Here is a 15,457-nt window from a genome sequence, read left to right on the forward strand (position 1 = left end):
TATATATATATATATATATATATATATATATGTATATATATATATATATATATATATATATATATATATATATATATTATCCCTGGCGATAGGGGAGAAAGAATACTTCCCACGTATTCCCTGCGTAGAAGGCGACTAAAAGGGGAGGGAGCAGGTGGCTGGAAATCCTCCCCTCTCGTTTTTTTTTTAATCTTCCAAAAGAAAGAACAGTGAAGGGGGCCAGGTGAGGATATACCCTCAAAGGCCCAGTCCTCTGTTCTTAAAGCTACCTCGCTAGCACGGGAAATGGCGAATAATATGAATGAAAGATATATATATATATATATATATATATATATATATATATATATATATATATATATATATATATATATATATATATATATATATATATATATATATATATATATATATATATATATATATATATATATTTATATATATATATATATATATATATATATATATATATATATATATATATATATGTATATATATATATATATATATATATATATATATATATATATATATATATATATATATATATATATATATATATATATATACATATATATATATATATATATATATTTTTTTTTTTTTCTTTTTTTCTTTTTTCTTTTTTTTTTGTCGCTGTCTCCCGCGTTTGCGAGGTAGCGCAAGGAAACAGACGAAAGGAATGGCCCAACCCACCCCCATACACATGTATATACATACGTCCACACATGCAAATATACATACCTACACACCTTTCCATGGTTTACCCCAGACGCTTCACATGCCTTGATTCAATCCACTGACAGCACGTCAACCCCGGTATACCACATCGCTCCAATTCACTCTATTCCTTGCCCGCCTTTCACCCTCCTGCATGTTCAGGCCCCGATCACACAAAATCTTTTTCACTCCATCTTTCCACCTCCAATTTGGTCTCCCTCTTCTCCTCGTTCCCTCCACCTCCGACACATATATCCTCTTGGTCAATCTTTCCTCACTCATTCTCTCCATGTGCCCAAACCATTTCAAAACACCCTCTTCTGCTCTCTCAACCACGCTCTTTTTATTTCCACACATCTCTCTTACCCTTACGTTACTTACTCGATCAAACCACCCCACACCACACATTGTCCTCAAACATCTCATTTCCAGCACATCCATCCTCCTGCGCACAACTCTATCCATAGCCCACGCCTCGCAACCATACAACATTGTTGGAACCACTATTCCTTCAAACATACCCATTTTTGCTTTCCGAGATAATGTTCTCGACTTCCACACATTCTTCAAGGCTCCCAGAATTTTCGCCCCCTCCCCCACCCTATGATCCACTTCCGCTTCCATGTTTCCATCCGCTGCCAGATCCACTCCCAGATATCTAAAACACTTCACTTCCTCCAGTTTTTCTCCATTCAAACTCACCTCCCAGTTGACTTGACCCTCAACCCTACTGTACCTAATAACCTTGCTCTTATTCACATTTACTCTTAACTTTCTTCTTTCACACACTTTACCAAACTCAGTCACCAGCTTCTGCAGTTTCTCACATGAATCAGCCACCAGCGCTGTATCATCAGCGAACAACAACTGACTCACTTCCCAAGCTCTCTCATCCCAAACAGACTTCATACTTGCCCCTCTTTCCAAAACTCTTGCATTCACCTCCCTAGCAACCCCATCCATAAACAAATTAAACAACCATGGAGACATCACACACCCCTGCCGCAAACCTACATTCACTGAGAACCAATCACTTTCCTCTCTTCCTACACGTACACATGCCTTACATCCTCGATAAAAACTTTTCACTGTTTCTAACAACTTGCCTCCCACACCATATATTCTTAATACCTTCCACAGAGCATCTCTATCAACTCTATCATATGCCTTCTCCAGATCCATAAATGCTACATACAAATCCATTTGCTTTTCTAAGTATTTCTCACATACATTCTTCAAAGCAAACACCTGATCCACACATCCTCTACCACTTCTGAAACCACACTGCTCTTCCCCAATCTGATGCTCTGTACATGCCTTCACCCTCTCAATCAATACCCTCCTATATAATTTACCAGGAATACTCAACAAACTTATACCTCTGTAATTTGAGCACTCACTCTTATCCCCTTTGCCTTTGTACAATGGCACTATGCACGCATTCCGCCAATCCTCAGGCACCTCACCATGAGTCATACATACATTAAATAACCTTACCAACCAGTCAACAATACAGTCACCCCTTTTTTAATAAATTCCACTGCAATACCATCCAAACCTGCTGCCTTGCCGGCTTTCATCTTCCGCAAAGCTTTTACTACCTCTTCTCTGTTTACCAAATCATTTTCCCTAACCCTCTCACTTTGCACACCACATCGACCAAAACACCCTATATCTGCCACTCTATCATCAAACACATTCAACAAACCTTCAAAATACTCACTCCATCTCCTTCTCACATCACCACTACTTATATATATATATATATATATATATATATATATATATATATATATATATATATATATATATATATATATATATATATATATATATATCTTTCTTTCAAACTATTCGCCATTTCCCGCATTAGCGAGGTAGCGTTAAGAACAGATGACTGGGCCTTTGAGGGACTACCCTCACCTGGCCCAATTCTCTGTTCCTTCTTTTGGAAAATTAAAAAAAAAAATGAGAGGGGAGGATTTCCAGCCCCCCGCTCCCTCCCCTTTTAGTCGCCTTCTACGACACGCAGGGAATACGTGGGAAGTATTCTTGCTCCCCTATCCCCAGGGATATATATATATATATATATTATCCCTGGGGATAGGGGATTAAGAATACTTCCCACGTATTCCCTGCGTGTCCTAGAAGGCGACTAAAAGGGGAGGGAGCGGGGGGCTGGAAATCCTCCCCTCTCGTTTTTTTTTTTTCAAAAGAAGGAACAGAAAATTGGGCCAGGTGAGGGTATTCCCTCAAAGGCCCAGTCCTCTGTTCTTAATGCTACCTCGCTAATGCGGGAAATGGCGAATAGTTTGAAAGAAAAATATATATATATATATATATATATATATATATATATATATATATATATATATATATATATATATATATATATATATATATATATATATATATATATATATATATATATACACGAATAAAGTGCATAGAAACGCGCACTTTCATAGAACATACATACCTCTAACAGCCAGGATCGAACCCGGGACCCCTGTGCAAGAGGCAGGAATGCTAACTGCTAGGCGATGGGCCTAGCTAATAGAAACAATTAATTCTTGTTTAAATCTTGTTAATTCTTGTCTCCTATTAGCTAGGCCCATAGCCTAGTGGTTACATTCCTGCCTCTTGCACAGGGATCCCGGGTTCGATCCTGGCTGTTAGAGGTTTGTATGTTCTATGATATATATATATATATATATATATATATATATATATATATATATATATATATATATATATATATATATTCTCGTACTGGACCTATGTTTCTTATATTCCCTTCCTTCTTATCATTATCCCTCCTCCCTATTCTCGTTGCTTAACCCCCCCACCCCCTCGTCCCCTCTCCCTATTTCCTCAGGGTGGCTGGAGGTAACCACAATATCCGGTATACACATCCTGTACTATATAAATCTGCTGTTATCTCTCCGCTACTGCACGTATATAGTCAGATTTACATTACCGCTGGTGCTGGCTCCTTCCCTCCGCCCGCTCCGACGCCCACCCGATATGTTATCTGCTGGCCTGACCTGACCCGAGGAAGGAAAGGGAGGTCAGCTCATAGGCGTGACCTAAGCTGAGCATCTTATTTAGTGATGCGACCTGACCTACTCTCTGGTTTGGAAGCAGGCTCTTGCTAGTGGAGGGAGGCCCCGTGCCGAAGTTTCGTAGGAGGATGTTCTGTGGTTTTGTTTGATGGATGTCATAATGAGCTGGAGGTGTTACCTGAGCAGTGGTCTCGCTTGGAGGCTTAGCCTAAGCTACATTCTTTTTTTTTCTTTTTTTGTAAGGCATGGCTTCTGGTACGGCCTTACTTGGAGGCGTTATCTGAATTACTCTCTCTTTAAACATGAGATCCACGCTACTGTCTGCTTGTCGCTGTGATGTTTGTAGGTGTGACCAAAGTTACTTTTTGGTAGTGTAACCTTAGGCAACTATCTGTCTGGATGTGTGACGTCATTCTACCTGCCAGGGGATAATGACTTGAGTGACATGTCACCTTCAGCGACATTGTATTGTCAGGGTAGAATCTCGTCGAGGAGCCTCGCTTTCCCAAGGAGTCCATCCTTTCCCTGCTACTGATTGTAGCGCAGCCTTGAAGCTGCAGTAACCCCTGGAAAAAGGATCCTGGGGTTATATGATAATAATGATAATGATGGTAATAACACTAGAGATAATAACCTGTAGCTACACCTCCTGTCTGGAGACGTCTTGTGGAGGTAATGTGATGAATACCAGTGATGACCATGTGTGTATTGCGGGTGTGGTCCCGGCTCTTACCGTTGTATATATAACTCGTATACCGACCGCGTCTTGGCCTTATGTGTGCCAGGGTGACTGAGAAGACGTGACAATGGGCTGTTCTCTGCTTGCAATCATGACACTGAGCTGCGCTCTGTTTGGAGATATGTCACTGAGTTACTTTCTGTTTAGAGGCGTGACGCTAAGGAACTCTGTTTGGAGGCTTGACCTCTGGCATCGAACAGAATTGGAGGTATAAGCTTTTGTAGATCTAGTGACGTAACCTTGAACTAAAGTTGATATTTCTGTTCAAAAAAGAAAAATATTATACTAATTAAGAAATATTTGTACGACAATCAAATTCCACATGTCATTTTCAGTGAAATTTCAGTGAAATAACTTCTAGGTACATATTTGAAAAGAATTTTCCAGGTTTTGATGTGTATTCTATGTTATTTTCGGTGCATTATAATGTGAGTCCACAATCTTACCGTGTAAAACTAGTGTTCATTTAATACAAAAAAAAGAAAAGTTGTGATAAGATATTGTCTTTACATGCTGGTTGATTCATGTTAGGTTAGGTTAGAGTATGTGTGGATTACCATAGGTTAGGTTAGGTTAGGTTTGGTTATGTTAGGTTAGCTTACGTTAGGTTAGAGTACGTGTGGATTATCATAGGTTAGGTTAGGTTAGAGTACGTGTGGATTACCATAGGTTAGGTTAGGTTACAGTACGGGCGGATGAGGATAGGTTAGAGTACGTGTGGATTACATAGGTTAGGTTAGAGTATGTGTGGATTATCATAGGTTAGGTTAGGTTAGAGTACGTGTGGATTACCATATGTTAGGTTACAGTAGATATGGATTAGGTTAGGTTAGAGTAAGTGTGGATTACCATAGGTTAGGTTAGGTTACAGTACGTGTGGATTAGGTTTGGTAAGAGCACGTGTGGATTACCATAGGTTAGGTTAGAGTACGTGTGGGTTATCATAGGTTAGGTTATGCAAGGTTAACTTCTGCTAAGTCACTTTAAGCTATGGTTGATTATGTTTGTGTCAGGATAAGTTGGACTACATTAGGTTTGGGCTAGGTTAAGCTAGGTTACGTTTTTGAGTTATGATAGGATAGGTTAAGTTGCGTTGTGTTAAGTTGGCTTACATTTGGGTTATGATAAATTAGGTTAATTTTGCCTAGATATCCTAGGATACGTATGGGGTTATGTTTGAAACAGATTAAGATAAGATACATTTGGGTCAGTGTACTTTGATTTAGGAAGGCACACACTTCAACGGTTAACTTAACAAATTCGGAATTTTAACGACCTGGTTAGCTTAGGTTAAATTAGGTTACGTTAGCTTGGTTTTAAGCTTAAATAGGTTTGGATGGATTAGGTTAATGTGATTCATAAGTTAGATTAGTTTAGCCAAAAAAGAAAAATAAAACTTCGTCAAAGTCAGGATAATGTAACCTTATCCTCTATCTCTTAAAAATGAGAAAGAAGGAAAGAAATCGTAATGACTAGATGTGTATATGAAATGTAAAAGCTTTACACAAACAAGAAGAGCGAAGACACGAGGACAAAGCAGGAGTGAGCTGAGGATCCACATATGTGAGTGGGAGCGGCGAGAGTTAGGTCAGGACTAGGCAAACTGGAGTTAAGTAAAAAGAAGACACTGTACTCTCCAGTAAACAAGACTGGGAGATGAATCCATGTGTGTTTGGAAGATATTTGCTGATCTCCTCTGTGCTGCTATGAACCTTGGCTACTGTGATTACACAAGGCGGACGGCTGGTTGAATCTATTCTTACAGCATATTGGTACAGACTGAGTACTCAGAAATTGTCGTCCCTCATGGTAGAGTGATTTAGCTTGAGTAATATTCAGATGTTGTTGACCCTCAAGGTGGAGTGGGCCAGGTAAATCTTCAAATTTTGTCGACACTGATGGTTGACTAGTTCGGATAGAATTCTCTGAAGTTCATGTTTTAAGGTAGAATCTTCAAGTACGGTCGACCCTCAAGGTAGAGTGGCTCAAGTCCTCAAATAGTGTCAACCTTAAAGGTACAATGGTTCAGGTAGAATCTTCAGATATTGTCGATCTCGAGGTAGACTAGCTCAGGAAGAATCCTCAAATATTGTCAAGCTTTAGGAAAAGACTTGACTCAGGTTGAATCCTTAGATATTCTGATAGCTGTCCATCTCTCGACTGGCTGGAGACCTCCAGCAAGTGGGCCTGAAATATCTCTGTAAAATTGTTGCGTGTTTGTTCAGCTCTCACGCGGGGATGTAAACGTCTTCTGTTTACAGTGAGATGAAAGAATGTGACAACAATGGCGTTGACCTACCAAATGAGATGACAGAAATAAAAAGAAAAAAGTAAGGAAGACGTTTAAGAGTATACACAAAAATCTAAACTGGAGAGAATAGTTAAAGTGAGTTTGGAAGCATCAGACAGATCACTTGGTTGGAGGAGAGAAACATAGACGAAGAAAACGAGAATTCTCATGAAAGTATGGCCACCTTAAAGAAAAAATCCTGCTCTTGATAATCCGGTGCTTCTGTCACAGTCCTGCCACAACTGCTCATAGCCAATTGATCAATTACTCACCAAGGGAGAGATGAACGTACAGATCACTGGGAATATAAAGGTGAAAAGAATATGGAAATACAAGGAACTTTCTTACCTTCAGCCTTTCTTGTCTCGTTTTCTTCTTAATTGTGAAATTTTTATACAATTTCTTCAATGTGGGTCCACCTCGCTTATTACCATTCTTCTCTCGTGTTTCTCCTTTTACCCTCGTTCTTTTCCTTCGTATCTTTTCTCATTCTTTTCCCTTGTCTCACCGACCTCTCCTCCTCTGATCCCTGTTTCCATGGTTCCCCTAAGTACAAGTCTACGAGTAATACTTTCCTGGACTCGTATCCACACGTCAAGGCGCCACCCATGTTCGGCATCACACGTACCTTACAACCTCATATCTAACATCATTCTTTTGTACATGGTCTTTACTATACCTTCCTTGTGTGGAATCAACCTACGGAACATTTCCCCACTAGCTGATCATCGAGCTCCACGGCCTCACTCCTCCTGCTTTTTGAGTTTCTTTAATAAAATCCGTTACACTGTTTTCACCTATGCTTTCTCACAGAAGGCTTAGAAAGAACTCATCAAAGGTGACTATATTTCTCCGTGTATCTCACTGTGGCTGAGACTACAGCCAACAACAAGGTCTTCATACTAACATATTCAGGACTCGTAATGCTACCATCTTGCCACATGGAGGTACCTTCATCCAGCTGGATCTTATAGTCCACCCGCCTATCAGTCTGCTTCAGTAGCTCTGGAATTTTTTCTTTTTTTTTTGGAAAGGGTCCGGCGGTCTGCTCCTCTGTACATTCTTTTGTTTGATTCAAACATTTTGCTTAGCCTGTTTACGAGGGTCACTGGATCAAATCTTATGCCTATACAACAGCCACCAATAGCTTAATACATGCTGCCGAAAAACATCTCGTTAGACAGACAGATATAAACAGAAGTACGATAAATCTCAGCTCCCTGATCTGGGGTCTAATCCATGTAATATTTTACTCGATCTTCTTGTCATCACGGACACAAGAACAAACCTGAAGTCATTTACTCCAAAGATTATGAGCGCTCTTTCTATTTTCTAAGTCGTTTTCGAAGTATAGTTACCTATACATAATGCCATTTATATCATAATGTTTAAGACTGTGAACTCTGTTGTGTATATCTCAAGTCACTCGCTGTGTGTTGTCTTTTATTCACGGTGTTGACGATCTACCCAGCCTCCCGGCTGCCTTTGAGCTCTCCTCCTTTGAAATATAACTTTTGAGGTCTGGCTTCTTCTCTCCTACTATCTCTTGTCTCTTTCACTCTCTCTCTGCATACTCATTAATGCCAGTTTGTCTTTCTTACCACCCTCCTGCTTGCCTTCAACACTTCCTTCTGCCTTTGAACTTTCTTGCTTATCAACAGCACTTCCGGTCTCTGAATACCTTCTGTGACAGCTTGTCCTTATCATAAACGTCGTCTTCACCATCATCATCTGCTCGCATCATACTTGTATTCTCTTTCCTGCGCTCTCTCTCTCTCTCTCTCTCTCTCTCTCTCTCTCTCTCTCTCTCTCTCTCTCTCTCTCTCTCTCTCTCTCTCTCTCTCTCTCTCTCTCTCTCTCTCTCTCTCTCTCTCTTCATTCTTAGCATCCTCGCCTTCTCGGTGCAACTTCCTCAGCGCCCGATTTGTAAGACAGGGGATCCAAAAGTCCTTTATTTTCGGTTAGGGAAATTCACTGCGAGATTATGCGTAGCCACGGCTAGTCTCTCCCTGTCTCAACCCTCTCTACTCCTCAGCACTGCCCTCAAAGCCCTCAAGCTCCCCATCTGTCCTCATTAACAGGCAACGAACTGGTGCTCTGATACAGGAATGCGTGGACCACACTCTCCTCACACAGCACCGGAGGATTGGTTGTCTTAGCTCACGTTCGTGTGTGTGTGTGTCTGTGTCTGTGTGTGTGTGTGTGTGTGTGTGTGTGTGTGTGTGTGTGTGTGTGTGTGTGTGTGTGTGTGATAACTATTTGTGTGTAACGGGGGGTAAGTTTTTCACTCGTGTTGCCCCGTGTTTTAACCTTTTATCTTTACTCCTACGTGTTTATACGCACACATAGACTCGCCCTAACCTGAGCTACTAACCCATCTCTAGACCAGAACCAAGAGGAAGATGAACATCTGGGTCGTGTATAGGCCGAATGCCGCGCCCAAGATTCGATCCCATTCGGGCCTGAACCGAGGCGATCAAAATAGCCCTAAAGAAGCTGACAAAGGTTTTTTTTCCATTGTCTGGACACCGTAGATATAACACACTTCCATATACCAACCATAGATTGCACATCTGGGAGTCCTTACTTGGTATGTAGGTCTTTCTTTCATGCTCAATGTTGTCTTTGGTAACATTGATAATTTATTACGTATTTTATAGCAAAATAAAGCTTGATGTCATGACAATGTAAGGCTGTAATTTGCTTATAAGAATCTTCGATACAATGTATCTCAGTCTCTATCTAACAAATTGATTAGTGTTAATCATATCATCATCTCTCAATATTACTCCCTCCCACCCACTTTTCCATCTATCCGTGCCACCCCTTGCCACCCATTCCATTATCCATCCATGCCACTCCACCTCCCACACGCTCCATTATCTACCCACCTTATCCCTTCCCATCATTCCATCATCCACCGAAACCGCTCCTCTCCGACCGAGGTACTAGACCTCCCTTGAACGAGTCCTGCTGCACTCCACCACACCTTCGTTAAGCCTCAACCTACAACAGTTTCAGGCGTCTTATCCACAGAGGAAAAACTTATAATGAAATAATTAATGACCGAAGGTTTACTGCCAAGTCCCTGGTATATGAACAGATGACAGAGAAAAGACGAGATGTTGAAAGATTCTAATGATTAGCAGATATGTGTATCCTCACTCACACAACAACACATGGAAAGCAGGTCAACGTTAGTCTACGTACATGTTTTTTTTAAGATATCACAATCATGAATCAGATGTAAAAAGTTGATTTACCGACGCGTAGAAGAACCGCCATAACTCACAGTGTCTGTACGTGGAGTTGGAACAGGTCGCACGTCACATTATTCCTAGGGAAATCATGGGAAAAATAAGTATGTGAAAGAAAACGAGAACCTTAACCTTATCCAGAACAGTTGCATCAGTAGCTAGATAAAGAAGGAGCGGGTGGAAAATTTTTTCCAGTATGTACATGATCATATCTATATAATTTGATGACGTAATTTGGTTATTTTTTTATAGTTTTTTATACAGAAACAGTCGGCAGACCTACTTCTAACAAAAGTAGGACATTGTTTAAGAGAGCCATTTTGCTATAGTTACAATTTCTGCCTTAGAAAACGAAATATTTGTGATCTGTTTACATTTCGTTTTGTTAGTCGATATTCATATTTTCCTTTTACGTTTCCCCGTTCATGTTACTTCCTGTGGTAAACAACACATAACATAGTCAAACTCCCGGCGTTCAGAAACAAACAAGTTAATCCATTACTTTCTGTGATGTAGATCTAACAACTTTGTGCTGAACGTCACTTATGTAAGTTCATACCGACGCAGCAATAACTGGAATATCTTACCTTTACATACCCAGTACAGTAACTTCTCAGGTCACATGATGCTGGAGTTAGGATGCCAGGCAACGGAGAGGGTCATGGTAGGGTGAGGCATTCTGTAATAACGGAAAGGGTCATGGTAGGGTGAGGCATTCTGTAATAACGGAAAGGGTCATGGTAGGGTGAGGCATTCTCTAATAGCGGAGAGGGACATGGTAGGGTGAGGCATTCTCTAATAACGGAGAGGGACATGGTAGGGTGAGGCATTCTCTAATAACGGAGAGGGACATGGTAGGGTGAGGCATTCTCTGATAACGGAGAGGGACATGGTAGGGTGAGGCATTCTCTAATAACGGAGAGGGACATGGTAGGGTGAGGCATTCTCTGATAACGGAGAGGGACATGGTAGGGTGAGGCATTCTGTAATAACAGAGAGGGACATGGTAGGGTGAGGCATTCTCTGATAACGGAGAGGGTCATGGTAGGATGAGACATTCTGTGGTAATATTATTCTACAGTCAAGGCAAGTGACTTCGTGAATGGTATTTTTTTTAAATTCGTTTAGCAATTTTCGAATGTCTAATCTTGCTATGTGTCTAGTTATCATGAGCAGCAAATCTTCGGATACAGTGTAGAGCCTTAAGATGCTGTCTGTAGCAGAGATGCTGCAAATCTTCGCTTTTTCTAGAGTGTCTGCTATCCAAGATTCTTCTTCTTTCCAAAAAACGTAACTCGACTTGCAATTCTCTTTTCCTTTTCAGTTGCGTCTTCTCTCCATGGGTCTTCACCTTCCCATGAGCATCTTCTGTCCATGACTCTCTATCCATCTATATGTGTCCATTACCCATGATTCGTCGTCCTTAATCATTCCAAAGGCGCCGTCTGTTCCAGACACCTTTTCATCTTTCCAGAAGCGTTCTCTGTTCTAGACACCTCTTCACCCTTCCAGGAGCGTCTTCAGTCCAGAGACTAGGGCGGACAAAGAGGGCTTAGACCGTAGTAAAGCCCATGGAGTTGAAGGACTCAAAGAGAAGCAGGGGGGGGGGGTATATTCCTCCACGATCTCCCAACATAGCTCAGCTCTTCGGCTTAGTGAGCTGTAGTGTTTCAAGCTAACATCCTCCTTGTGAGGGAGGACAGTGTGTGGTTGACTGGCACCCTAGTATGGTCCTAGGCTAGGATCTTCATCCCTCTTTGAAAAATGACAGTGAAATTTCCTTCAGTTAAAGAATGATATTGACATATGTCTTCAGTTACAGGATGACACTGATATCACCTTCAGTGATTCGCTTCAGGTATGGACTAACAATAGGATTCCCTTCATTTCTCGTTCGACTTATTTTGTTCTGCTTCCTCCTCACTCACTGAAGTCGACTTACCATCTGTTCATTCTTCTAACTCGCCTGTTCAGTTTCAGGATTTTCGAGTCCGTCAACTCGAATCCTCTGAACCACTCCAACATGGCAAGATGACTTACAACATTATAACCAAACATTGTGTCGGTCAAACACCGGATAGGTGTCAACTGAAGGAAAAATTACGCCAAAATTAACTGCTAAGTTCATCCCTTCCTTACCTACCAGGGTCGGTGACGACAGAAGAGGATTAATCAGAGAGAAAAGAATCGATATCATTAGTCTAACAAACTGCAAGGAAGAAGTACTTTGGGTATTTGCTCTTTAGATACAAGAGGGGAGGCTGAGCTTCTCGTCTTGGTAATGGAAGTAAACATCGGACTGAGGATGGCATGACTACATATCATATGACCTGTGATGACACACAACTAAGACACCACAAGACACTCTACCTGTCCACATTACTTGGTTTCATGGTTTCCGGCTGATCTGATGGTTACTTGATAGTTGTTAACTTGATGTCGGCTGCTATTTGATTAATTATCAATCTATAGTCACTACTGTGATAACTATCTATAATTACTACATGTGTGTTACGGAGGTTTTTACACTCGTGTTGCCTCATCTTTAAAATGTATATTTTTATTTTTTATTTTTAATATACTTTGTCGCTGTCTCCCGCGTTTGCGAGGTAGCGCAAGGAAACAGACGAAAGAAATGGCCCACCCCCCCCATACACATGTATATACATACGTACACACACGCAAATATACAGGCAGCAGGTTTGGATGGTATTGCAGTGGAATTTATTAAAAAAGGGGGTGACTGTATTGTTGACTGGTTGGTAAGGTTATTTAATGTATGTATGACTCATGGTGAGGTGCCTGAGGATTGGCGGAATGCGTGCATAGTGCCATTGTACAAAGGCAAAGGGGATAAGAGTGAGTGCTCAAATTACAGAGGTATAAGTTTGTTGAGTATTCCTAGTAAATTATATGGGAGGGTATTGATTGAGAGGGTGAAGGCATGTACAGAGCATCAGATTGGGGAAGAGCAGTGTGGTTTCAGAAGTGGTAGAGGATGTGTGGATCAGGTGTTTGCTTTGAAGAATGTATGTGAGAAATACTTAGAAAAGCAAATGGATTTGTATGTAGCATTTATGGATCTGGAGAAGGCATATGATAGAGTTGATAGAGATGCTATGTGGAAGGTATTAAGAATATATGGTGTGGGAGGAAAGTTGTTAGAAGCAGTGAAAAGTTTTTATCGAGGATGTAAGGCATGTGTACGTGTAGGAAGAGAGGAAAGTGATTGGTTCTCAGTGAATGTAGGTTTGCGGCAGGGGTGTGTGATGTCTCCATGGTTGTTTAATTTGTTTAAAATGTATATATGTAGTACTATATCTTTATCCTTAGGTGCATATTTGCTCAGACTTAAGTAGTCTTCATGTCTGTCTGTCTTCCTTTGTGATAATCATATGACTGACAGAGGTCATTTTGGAGTGAGATTAGAGATAAGTTCAAGAGCTATACGATCTTCGGTAAGTCACATATAGAATAAACTGAATTGGAGTTGAATTGCCAGAATATTAACACAGCTTGTCTGAGCACTGAAGGGAATTAAAGACTTTAATTTCGAACAAATCGTGGAACGTTAAGTGAACGGTCCATTTTCACTGCAGCAGGAAGCTGGAGACGAAAAGTTGATGATCCTTTGGAAGCAAACCTTTTCCCTTGGCTGCTTCAGATTCATCGTCTGACAGGCTTAATTTTTCTGTTAGCCTTGATATCATTCCTTCTGCGGAAGCGAATTAGGATCGTGAACCCCAACAGAAAGAAAGTAGTCAAGGATCAAGCAACTGATAGCCAACCCCACCATGGGAGTAAATGAATATTAGGCTGGATGTGTCTCTGTCTCTTTAGTATATCAGCAATCTTACATGGACTGGATCAGGTACAAATGCGCATCTTGGAAATCAGTTTTGGGGACCGGAGTATCCAGCCCTGACCCCTTCAGCTGGCATTACAATTGTGATCCTCAAAGCAATGCAATGTACAATACCAGACAGAATTGCATACAATCCATGTATCTCCTGCGTTCTGTAGGAGGAAGACGAGAGGAAGGAGAGGACTAAAAACCACTTACCTGCTATGATTTCACTTTTTGAAAATAAGGATCAGAAGAAGGAGCCGAATAAGGATCTCTTCCCAAAGGTTTGCTCATCTGATCATGTTGACATTCCTCTGAAGGGGAAGCAACGAACAGGACTGAAAACAAAGTTAAATGCTCATTATGTGCCTCGCTATACTCGGCTTATCCTTTTTTCATTGGCTTTACCATCCTCGTGAAAGAACGGCGAACACTGAAGACGATCTATCTCCATAAATTTCTTTTGATAATCATTCACCGCCATGGTTTAAACTCGGACGATCATCATCTGAAGCGTGTGGAAGAGAGCGAAATATCATGAAAGGATATATATATATATATATATATATATATATATATATATATATATATATATATATATATATATATATATATATATATATATATATATATATATATATATATATATATATATATATATATATATATATATATATATATATATATATATATACATATATATATATATATATATATATATATATATATATATATATATATATATATATATATATATATATATATATATATATATATATATATATATATATATATATATGTATATATATATATATATATATATATATATATATATATATATATATATATATATATATATATATATATATATATATATATATATATATATATATATATATATTATCCCTGGGGATAGGGGATTAAGAATACTTCCCACGTATTCCCTGCGTGTCGTAGAAAGCGACTAAAAGGGGAGGGAGCGGGGGGCTGGAAATCCTCCCCTCTCGGTTTTTTTTTTTTTTTTTTTTTCAATTTTCCAAAAGAGGGAACAGAGAATTGGGCCAGGTGAGGGTATTCCCTCAAAGGCCCAGTCCTCTGTTCTTAACGCTACCTCGCTAATGCGGGAAATGGCGAATAGTTTGAAAAAGAAAAATATATATATATATATATATATATATATATGTATATATATATTTATATATATATATATATATATATATATATATATATATATATATATATATATATATATATATATATATGTATGTATATATATATTTATATATATATATATATATATATATATATATATATATATATATATATATATATATATATATATATATATATATATATATATATATGTATATATATATATATATATATATATATATTGAAGGTATTTATGTTTAATGAAAGTGCGCGTTCATATGCACTTCATTCGTATTCATTTACCTCCACGTTGTACGGTTAGGTTCGGTAAAATGCTATCTGCCGGCTGTGTGAGCCTGATGGGAAAATGACCGGTGTAGACCCCGG

The sequence above is a fragment of the Panulirus ornatus genome, chromosome 17, assembly GCF_036320965.1.
Source record: "Panulirus ornatus isolate Po-2019 chromosome 17, ASM3632096v1, whole genome shotgun sequence".
Lineage (NCBI taxonomy): Eukaryota > Metazoa > Arthropoda > Malacostraca > Decapoda > Palinuridae > Panulirus > Panulirus ornatus.